Here is an 11,409-nt window from a genome sequence, read left to right on the forward strand (position 1 = left end):
GGTACTATTTACTTATATATGTAATTTAACCTCTATGGTTTCATTCTATCAATCAAACTCTCAATTATTTTTTTATACACAGCCACATGATACTTTTTATTTCTTAAAATGTTCTTTTAAGGTCCTCATTCCTATAATAGATTATATACTTTGTGGGATTTTTGAAGATATTTTACTTTTTTAAGTCATCTCTACACCCAACGTGAGGATTTAACTCACAGCACTGAGATCAAGAGTTGCACAGTCTACTCTGAATATCGTCAACCTTAAAGATCAAATATCTGTTATGTTTCTCAAAATCAACCATGGCAGAGGGGAAGGGGGAAAAAAGTTACAGAGAGGGAGGGAGGCAAACCATAAGAGACTCTTAAGGACTGAGAACAAACTAAGGGTAGATGGGGGTTGGGGGAGAGGGGAAAGTGGGTGATGGGCAGGGAGGAGGGCATTTGTTGGGATGAGCACTGGGTATTGTATGGAAAGCAACTTGACAACAAATTATATTAAAAAAAAAAAAAAAGATCAAATAGCCAGCTAATTTGCTAGCAAAATGAGTTCATTCAGAAATAGTAGAGCAATTGCAGTACAGCACAGGAAAGCTAGAGTAAACCATAGGTCAGTCCAAAGACAACAAGGGAATATCAGCTTGTATGAGGTTTTAGGGGGAAATTGGGGAGGATTATTTTGAACAGAAGTTCCTTGGAGAAGAACAAGAGTTAGAGGCTGTAGTAGTTTCTCACTGGCTGCAAGCAGTGCCTGGTGTATTGCTGGGGTGGAGAGGGATCTTGCTTCTTTTTCTTATAACCAGGAGATGAATTTCCTGTGTGAAAGGTGCCCTCCCTTGTCAAGATAGTTCTTATCTTCCTTCTTTCTACTGGTTGTACAGACTCCAACAAGTAATACTTGCACCAGAGTCCCGGCTTCAGAACTTCCCCCTTCCATTTTAAGTGCCATTTCCTTTATTTTTTTCATACTGTGTATTTCAGTTTGGTAGAATTGAGTGGTTACATTTAGTTTCCAGACTTTTTCTTTAGTGTTCTAATTACAATTACACGTTTAGGGGCCCCTGGGTGGCTCAGTTGGTTGAGCGGCTGAACTCTGCTCAGGTCATAAATTCACGGTTCATGAATTATAGCCCCACGTTGGGCTCTGTGCTGACAGCATGGAGCCTGCTTGGGATTCTGTCTGTTCTTTCTTTCTCTCTGTCTGTGCCTCCCTCACTCACACTCTCTCTGAAAATTAAAGATTAAGAAAATTTAAATTACACATTTAAATCATTCTAAGTAAGACAAATGATAATTTTCCTTAATTGGGATTTTTTTAAAACCTAAGACATGTAGCCAATTACTTCAATATTGAAAATTTAATTCATCTTAGAAAGATTAGCGTGTACGTGTAATCAGGAAGTTTATCCACATTCTGTTAGGGTCTAGAGTGTTTAATTATGGAGATATTTTGATAGTATAATTACAAAACAATAATTATAGCTTTTATTTGTCCATGACAACCCAGAGCACAATTTTTCTTATACAATACCTTAATTGATGCAGAACTTACTTATCTAGGAAGTGGAATTATTTTAAACATATTTAAAAGCCAAGTAATAAAAGGGGACTAAAATAATGTGTCATTGAAGAATGAATGAATGAATGAATGAATGAATGAATGAATGATTTGGCATTAGACCCAGTTCCAAAGCCCTGAGGCCCTATGCAATACATAGTTACTCTCCTTTTACCAAAGATCACTTAGCAAATAGGTTCTGAACACCAATTTATATCAAAGAGATGCTAGGGATAGAATAATGAGGAAGTCACTGTCCATCTTGCTCTTAGTGACCAGAAGATGAGACAGGCAAGGAACAAGACAATCATGACACGATGTGGTTTTGATTAGAGGCACTGGAAGAAGAGTTCTCATTAGCCCAGTGTAGAAACTACAAGTCAGAATTGAGGAAGTAAAATAAGATTTGCCCCCAAAATGACTTCTAAACTGAAACCCGGAGGATCAATCCAATTTTATCACAGAAAAGGTACGGTAAAGAGGGGCAGGAAGGAAAGGAGGCTATTCAGGGAGAGGAACAGCATTCACAAAGACCTGTTGATGATAGAGAGTGGCTCTCCAGGACTCTTAGTTCGGCCATTTTGGGGCCAAATTTCAAACAGTCTGGTTCTGTCCGGAATTTCTCCTCACCCCATACTCTTGCTCAGATGACGTATAATCCAATTTCTGCCCTACACTTTACCTCTTCAGAGAATGAAGACAAAATTAAGGTCATTTTGGGTGCCTGGGTGGCTCAGTCAGTTAAGCATCTGATTCTTGGTTTCTCACAGTTCATGAGTTCGAGCCCCAAGCCGGGCTCTGTGCTGGCAGTGTGGAGCTTGCTTGGGACTCTGTATCTTCCTCTGTCTCTCTGCACCTCTCCTGCTCATGCTCTCTCAAAACAAATAAATTTAAAAAAAAAAAAAAAAAAAAACCTTGTAAAATAATAAGGGCATTTTTCCTATTTGAATGCTCTCATAGAACACCATATTTTGCCTTCGTAATACTTAAAACAACTGAATTAGATAATTAAGCAGTGAATTGTTTATTGCCTTTTTGTTCTTATAGAGTCAAAGCTCCACCAAGGCAAGGACTATGCCTATTTTGATAACCATGGCTTATCAAATATATTTCACAGAATTGACTATAACTTTTTTGTTCCATAAATGTATGAACATATGAGAAAGTACTCATTGTTGGATACCATGTTATTGTTATATTTTGTATCTTTGGCATCACTAAGTAACTGCATGGTACAGGCATGGATGAGACTTCTAGAATTTATTGGATGTTGGTGCTTTGTATGGGGCCAATAATTAAAAGATAATGCTACAAGAATATTGTATAAATATTGGAAAGACATATCGGTCAGGTGATATACCACAGATTCTAAGCTGAAAAGGAAACTGAATGCAAGAAATTGATAGAGATAGAAAAAGTACAAGGTTAATGGGATTAACGATCTCCAAAAAGGTATGTAAAAAGAGCTGGAGGGGTACGTGAGTGGCTTAGTCGGTTGAACATTGGACTCTTGATTTCAACTCAGGTCAAGATCCCAGGGCGTGGGATTGAGCCCCCTGTTGGGCTCCATGCTGAGTGTGGAGCCTGCTTAAGATATTCTCCCTCTCTCTCTCTCTCTCTCTCTCTCTCTACCTCTCTCAAAATAAAAAATAAAATTATTTAAAAAAGATCTCAAAAGAAGACAGAAATAGAGAAGTGGTAATGAGAGAATTATAGACCCTTCCTCAGAATATCTATCTCCCTGTTAATATTTACAAGGAGACTGTTTCTTGGTTTTCAATTTCACAGTGTAAAAGAATAAATGTATCAGTGTTAATTGTTTCAACCAATGTTTACAATGGAAAATATTCAATTATGCATTTTTTGACTCCGTATAACATTTAAAAGCTATTAATCTTTCTTTTGCTTCCTATTTTCATCACCTTTTACATAGAAACGGAGTCAAATAGCTGAAAAAGGTTTATTTTAAATACAACAATCCACCTTTCATTTTTCATTTCCCTCTTTTGAGTTACTTGGCTATACAGAGAATGTAAGAATGCTTACTGATTTTCAATTTTAAGCATTATCTTTTGATTGGTCACTGTGGATGGGGACCTAACTCTCTTTTGTTTCCTCTTCATTGCCACTCCACACATCCTCCTTTTCATACTTACTTACTCCCTAATATTATAATTGAGGTTAGATATATGTCTAGTATTTTTATTAACTTATATTATTACTATGACTGCATATCCTTTTACTATCATCCGGGGTAAATGTCCTTTGTGTCTCTTTTGTATTGTATCTCTTGTTCCTTGCCTCCCCCAAATGTCTCCTTTCTTGGTTTACTCCCTAATTATGGGAGATCAGACCTCCAATAACTTCCTGAGAAAGGATACCTATGGGATTATAGGAAGTGTTCTTACATGATGATGATTTGACTAGATAAAAAATTCTGTATTGGAAATAATTTCTCCTTAGAATTTTGGAGGCATGTTGCTGCTGAAAAGGTCCAAATCATTCTGATATTCTGATTCCCACTACCATGGGGCTGTACGTCTTCCTCCCTCGCCATCACCTTCATGGAAACTTGTAAGGTTTTCTTTTCATACACAGCCCTTTGAGATTTGGAAGAGTTGCTGTGATAAGCTTTAATCATGTGCAGGTAATCAGCAAGGTCTTTCAATCTCATAGTGAAAGTTCTTTCGTTCTTGGAAATATTCTTGAATTATTTCAGAGATGGTTTCCTCCATTTGCTTTTTCCTTTTCCTTTTTTTTTTTTTTTTTTTTTGGAGCTTCTTGTATTAAGGTGTTGAACTTTTTATTTAATTTTCTTGTGTTTTTCTCAAATATTTTCCAACCATGATTTGTGTGTTTATGTGTGCACGTGTGCACGTCTGCCCACACACGTCTTCCCTCTGTGAGATATTTCTTTAACTTAGTTTTTTTCTACCATTCTATGAGTTTTCCAAGTATTACTTTCTGCTATCCTTTTTGTTTGTTTGTTTGTTTTTAATTTTCAAGACCTTTTGGTTCTCTGAATATTTTTAAATTTTATCTTTTATTTTTTAATTTTTTTTCTGAGCATTCTTTTATAATAGCACCCTATTCTTGTTTTATAGATTCAATACTTCCTTTCAATCATCTGAAGATATTAATGATAGTTTATTTGAAGAAGAAGTCTCAAAACAAAGTATTCTCTCTGCATAATTTTTCTGTATGTTGTTTTTGTTTACATGTGTGTGCATGAGCATGTGTTGGTAATTATAAATTTTATACTGAAGTCTTTTCTCAGAAATGATTTTTAATTTATATTGGCCTTTAATTTTTTTAATGTTTATTTATTTTGAGAGAGAGAGTGAGGGAGGGGCAGAGAGAGAGGGAAACATAGAATCTGAAACAGGGTCAGGCTCTGAGCTGTCAGCATAGAGCCCTATGCGGGGCTTGAACCCAAGGACCAGACCACGAGATCATGACCTGAGCCAAAGTCAGATGCTTAACCAACTGAGCTACCTAGGCACTCCTAACTTGATTTTTTTTTAAGACTTTGTCGTATAGCAATTAATCCATGATTTTCTGCTCATATTAAAGAGTAGAATGCTGAAAACAGGATTGGAATCTCACAGACTTGCTGACTAGTTTACACTATTAAGTGTTCTGCCTGAGCACGTAATTTTGCAATTTTCCTCTTGCCAGCTGAGTCCAATTCACCCAGAGAGGGATGATTCCGTCTCCTGCCAACATTCTGGAAGCCAGTTGGCAGAAGAGGGTTCAGGAGCCTCAGGAATTGGTATGCAAATTCCAATACCATATTTCAGTACAGTATTCGTACCCACAACTGTGGCTCATTTCTGCCACCCTGGAGTGTGTTCTATTTACCTTCCTGAGAGAGCAAACCTCCAGAGTTCTACTAAAGTAAATGTGGCGTGGTTGCTTGGCAACAGTTAGAGGGCTAACTGAGAGTGGGGACTGACTAGATCAGAGATGTACACAGCTCATCAGGGGAACTCCTAGGCTTCAACTAAGCACTCACGTTTACAACACTGTCATGGTTCATGCTAGGACCAGGTTGCTCAGAGAGATACATGCAGGAAGGACAACTTGGCAGAAGGGCAACACAGGCATTCCTTCTAAAAGTGTCCTTATGGCAAGCAGACCGTGTAGCAGTCTATACAACCATCCAGTAGCTGTCCTGCCCCTGGATGACAGTGCAAAGACTGGGAGGGGAGTCCACATAAGGAGATGCAAGTGTCACTCTGGCTTTAAAACTCATGCTCCACAGAAGGTGATAGCTCTTGTCAGAATTCTGTAGGTATAGACGCCAGAGTCTGCACAAAGGACGTACAAGTTATAAGAGCCACCATACTCAGGGAGGACTAAAGCTACATCCCATTCACATGTAGTTTTTCAGGGCTCATTTTTTATGTTTATTTATTTATTTTGAAAGAGGGAGAGGGGCATAGAGAGGTGGGGAGAGAGAATCCCAAGCAGGCTCTGCATGTCAGCACAGAGCCCCACACAAGGTTTGAATTCAGTAACCAGGAGATGACCTGAGCTGAAATCAAGAGTCAGATGTTCAACTGGCTGAGCCACCCAAGCGTCCCAGGGGTGTTACTTTTGTTATAAGCAATAATTACATACCATTTTTTATCAGATACCGGACAAACAGAGTTAGAGCTCTAAATGAAGTTCAAGTTCTCTGGTCCAAAGCAATGGACTTTATTAAGCCTTTATCCACAGAACCTAATTGATGCTTTTACATTTTTGTTATTATTGATGAAACAGGAGGGAAAGAAACACATGGATTGACAGGTGGGGAACGCGGCAGGTTAACGTAGTATGAAGTAAGGGCACTTCTGCTTCTATATTCTCAAAGTACATGAGGTTAAAAATACGGTCGTGGAGTAAGGATGGAGAATGAGGTGTGAGTGAGTAGCAGTAGGGGGGAGTGAGTGAGAATTAGGCCATTTTGTAAAAGTATTTGATCTGGACCTCAATTCAAAAAAAAATGTTGTATTTAGGATTTTTTTCTTTTCTTTTTTTAAGTTTGTTTACTTATTTTGAGAGTTAGAGAGAGACAGACAGAGAGAGAGAACAAGTAGGGGAGGGGCAGAGAGAGAGAGAGTGAGAAGGGGACAGAGGATCTGAAAGGGGCTCCAGTAGAGTGCCCGATACAGGACTCAAGCTCACACATTGTGAGATCATGACCTGAGCCAAAATCAGATGCTTAACTGACTGAGCTTCCCTTGTGCCCCTAGGATTTTTTTTTCTTGATAAAGATGATGTATTCCTTAGGATATTCTCAATATAGTAACAAGTTTACTCCAAGATGTATAATGGTCCAAACACAGTAGAAGTCTGTTCCATGCTCATGTAAAAGCTTTAGGCAGGAACGTGGGGTGTTAGGAGGATCCTTCTCCATGCAATTGGTTTGGAACACCTATTGGCAGAGCCTGTACCATTTACAAAGCTGACCTCCAAAGTTACTGGGTCCTCTTTCTTTCAGCCAGAATGGAAGAATTCAAAGGGGCATGGGTTGTTTGAAGTAGATCTTAAAATCTTCACCCTCTAGGGGCACCAGGGTGGCTCAGTCTGTTGGGTGTCCGACTTTGGCTTAGGTCATGATCTCATGGCTCCTGAGTTCAAGCCCTGCATCAGGCTCTGTGCTGATGGCTCAAATCCTGGAGCCTGCTTTGGATTCTGTGTCTCCCTCTCTCTCTGCCCTTCCCCAACTTGTGCTCTGTCTCTGTTTCTCTCTCTCTCTCTCTCTCTCTTTCAAAAATAAATTTTAAAAAAGAAAAGAAAAACTTCACCGTCTGGAACTCAGATCAGTAGCCACACTGAATCTCCAGAAGGGCTGAGTAACGTAGTCTAGCTATGTGCTCACGATAAGGAGGGAAATGTGGATTTTATTGAACAGTAGTATGGGCATTTAGATTTTAGAATGATTTCTATTAAATACATTCTATTAAACATATAGTGGACATTATTTTAGAATCCAAGGATATAGTCAATTATTTTTAAAGGGCTTATTTGAAACATTTAATTCCTTAAAAAGGTCAGGTCAGTAAAATGGTATTTTTAAACTCAGCACTAATCATTTCTGTAGCACCATATTAAAGGTGAATCATCATGTCATTATGTTCATGATTTACATGTCTATGACACAAATGTATACTGTTCTATATAAAATGTAGTCCTTGACTTGGCAAAACTGACCACAGGTCGATTACCTTCATAGTAAGTGAAGTACTCATCTTGATTTTTAAAGAAAAACTTACTTTTTTCTATCTTGATGACTCATTTTCATAGATGTTTACTTCTTTCAATTCAGGTAGCGGAGTACTTTATTCAATTCGACCCGGCACCAAATGACCACATTACAGCAGATATGACATTTTAAGGGATCAAACAAAACCAAATATCAAAAGAAACCAAACCAAGCAGAAACATCCCATTTATTAAAATGCTTCTGTTTCTCTGCCTGACACTGACTGAGGTTCTATTCTTTGCTTATCTTGCTTTTCCTAATGGAACGTGGGAGCTGCCGGGAAGCTGAACAAATACCACTTGTACTTCAAAACACACTAGAGAACACTAAAATAAACTAATAATTGGAAAATAAATCTTTCTACCTCATACATTCAAATTAAATGTCCAAGAGTGTATGCACCCTCCCCTTAGTTCATAAATGTGAATTGTTTTGATTTTCTCACTCATTTTTACCAGTCTTAAACATATATGAGGGGTCTTTTGCTTCACTTGTGGTGGTTTGAAGCACACCTATTTTTTTTTCTTTTTAATAAAGTGACTTCACAAAAAAAAAAAAAAAAAGGAGAAAAAGAGCCAACTCAGTGTTTGATCGCATGTTTCCATTCATTCACATCTTTCTGTAAAATTATCCTTCTGATCTAACAGATTCCAGTAAAAGATGAAAGTTTTCATGGTGTGTGAGCCAAACGCACATTGCTGTGTTTTTTTTTTTTTAAGTTACACAGTGATGAAAAGAAAATGCTGTCCCTGTACTTTGATTATTTTTGCATATGTGTAACTTAGAAGGTGACTCTAAAAATTGAAACTTTCCATGGGTCTAGTTTGCAAAAAGGAAGCCTCTCATGGCCAATTTAGAAAAACAAGCATCCAAAATTCTGAATGTTTGAAAAATTACTTCAAGGCCAGTTCTGTGGCATTTCAAACATTTCACCTCACCCTTTTTAAGTGCCAGTCTTATCTATTGCTGAGGAAATTCACACATACGGCATAACTATCTTTTACGTACACGGTGGTGGCGTCTTTGGTATTGGTGTTTTTTTCTTTTTAACTCTTGGGTTGGTGGAATGACAGTGAACTTCAGTGACTCTGAATTTCAATGCTCCTTTTTTTGCACAACGTATCAGTGTTTCTGGAATCCTTCAACTTTAGGACTGAGGATCCAATTACAAAGGAGAATAAGTCTGAATACGTTCAGCCTACTTACTTCCTATGCCTTTTAAAAAGAGGGGGAAAAATATACCTTTGTTTAGACCCTAAAAATCCTCAAGAAACATATTTCTCACCAGGGTGAGAACAAAATGTTCATGTACTTAATTTGATTTGAGGGAAAGACAAAATTTGTTTTAAATTTTGCTTTTAACATCTTTGCCAAATGATACGTGTTAGAATTTAATATTGAAAATTAAACTATGGAATTAAAAGTGACCCTAAAGACTATCTTATAACCACCCCCCTTTCAGTTGATGATTAAAGTAAAAGCAAGTGATATCATGAATTGAAGATGATAGAAATCACAAGCTTGAATTCAGTATAATAATCAAGATTAGCGGACGCAGGTGATACTGATGTGGTATCTCATGGGGTTTTTAATTTTATACCACAACAAGCGTAGAATCTGAGGACCACTTTGCTGAAAACCATGAGCAGAATGCCAGAACAAGTAGATTTCTGCTTTTTTTTTTTTCTTGGTGAGAACTTCAAGCTTATGTATTATGGAGATTATATATCTCTAAAACATTACTCCCTTAAATTTTGGTGATATATTGATTTCACTGATCAGTGTCAAGACCTTTGGTCTTAGACAAATGAACATGTCAAAGGAGATTTTAAAAGTTCTTTATGTATCAAAGTAATTTAGGAATGTATCATGTGAGAAGTCGCATTTTTTTTTCAAAATTTACAGTACGAAGACAAGTGATTGATTCCATTATTTAGCATAAATATGATAAGACAGAGAGGGCCGGTGAAAATCCTACCATCCACCCTCCCTAGGAATCCTTCCTCCCATAGATCACACACTGCTGTGCCTCCCCCCCCCCCCATGCTTTCCTCTACATTCACACCCTCATTGTCTTTCATTTGCTTTCTTTGTCTTATCTCTTAACAGTCTTGCTCTGTACCATTGCCGGAATGTTCTACATAAAATGTATGCCTGACCATACAATCTTCTCTTCCACGTAAAGACTAATTTTTTTTTTTAATTTTACCATGCCTAAAGAATAAAATCTAGACTCTTTAACAGGGCCCTAGACATAATTTCTTCCATTCACTTCCTCCCTCCCACTTCGCCTCATCTCCTTTTCTCTGTGAGCCAAGCACCAATCAGAAATGCCTCAAAGCCACATCATTTCATGCCTTCTTTCCCCTTTTGTTTTATTTTCAATGCCATACTGCTCTCCTCTCCCCTTATCTGCTTTTAAAACCTTTGAAATCAAAAATTCTAAATATCTTTAACACATCTCTTACCTACATAACCATCGCCTAGATAATAGCCTTACCTGGGGACAGGAGGACCTTACCTCGACACTCCTGCTATAATTTTGTGATTATTCTTAAAGTCACATTCATCCTGCACCTTCAAACATCAGAGTAGACCTTGAATGAAAAATAAAATGCCTGGTTTGTGCATCAGTGGAGATATTAATGTGGTGAGCTCTATGTTCACACCATCTCATGCTTTTTTTTTTGCACAGAATCATACTTAAATTTGGAGGAATGGATTTCTGCTACTACCCCCACGCAAATTATGTGCATTGCATACTTGAGGGATGTGATGACTTTCAGATACTTCTGATGCTTTGGGGCAAATGCAGATTGAATATGCTGTTGGGCAATTGACTGATGGTTCCACTAACTGGTATTCAAGTGACTTGAGAGTTAATGTAAAGGTAAATGGCTTCGATACCAAGACAAAAAAAAAACGTGTTTGACTATATCTGAGTCATACATTCTCATTACTGTTGGAAAGAAGGATTTGTATTTGGCAGATCTTTTCAGTTACACACTATAAAGGAAGAAAATGTTTTGTTCAGCCTGGCAAGAACAGTATTTTCCCTTTTAGATTTATTTTTAAAAATAAGTTGCTGATTGAAAAGTCACACAGGTAAATCAACTTCTATAGAAGTAATGACATTCCCAGACCAGCAGGCTTTAGTTCAAAATACTAAACCACGCACCGTCTGGAATATTCATTTCCAAATGCTGTGCCAATGGGATCAAACCCTGGCATGCTCAACCTATATTTGAATGAGTAACATACTTTTAAAATAGAACTGGTAAATCAAAACGTTTAGATTTGGCTCAGAGATATACCGACATGCTTCATGTTTAGTTTACATTTTAATAGGAAGCATCAGCACCTGGCTGTATAGTAATCATGGAAGAAAGTGATAATTGTTACAAAAAACAAAAAAACAAAAAACACACAAGGTTGTCCAGAAGCAACCTTGTCTATGTTTTAAATGTATAGTAGATGGTTTTTGAGTCTAGGTGGGGTTAACAGGACCATTTTGACTAGGAGAACTGAAGTGTTCTTAGGTCCTGTTAACCTCACCTAGACTTTCTGCTGCACAAGTTAGTCACTATTCAAGAGTC

Source organism: Herpailurus yagouaroundi, unplaced genomic scaffold (genome assembly GCF_014898765.1).
Source record: "Herpailurus yagouaroundi ecotype Mexico unplaced genomic scaffold, PumYag 192, whole genome shotgun sequence".
NCBI classification, from domain to species: Eukaryota; Metazoa; Chordata; class Mammalia; order Carnivora; family Felidae; genus Herpailurus; species Herpailurus yagouaroundi.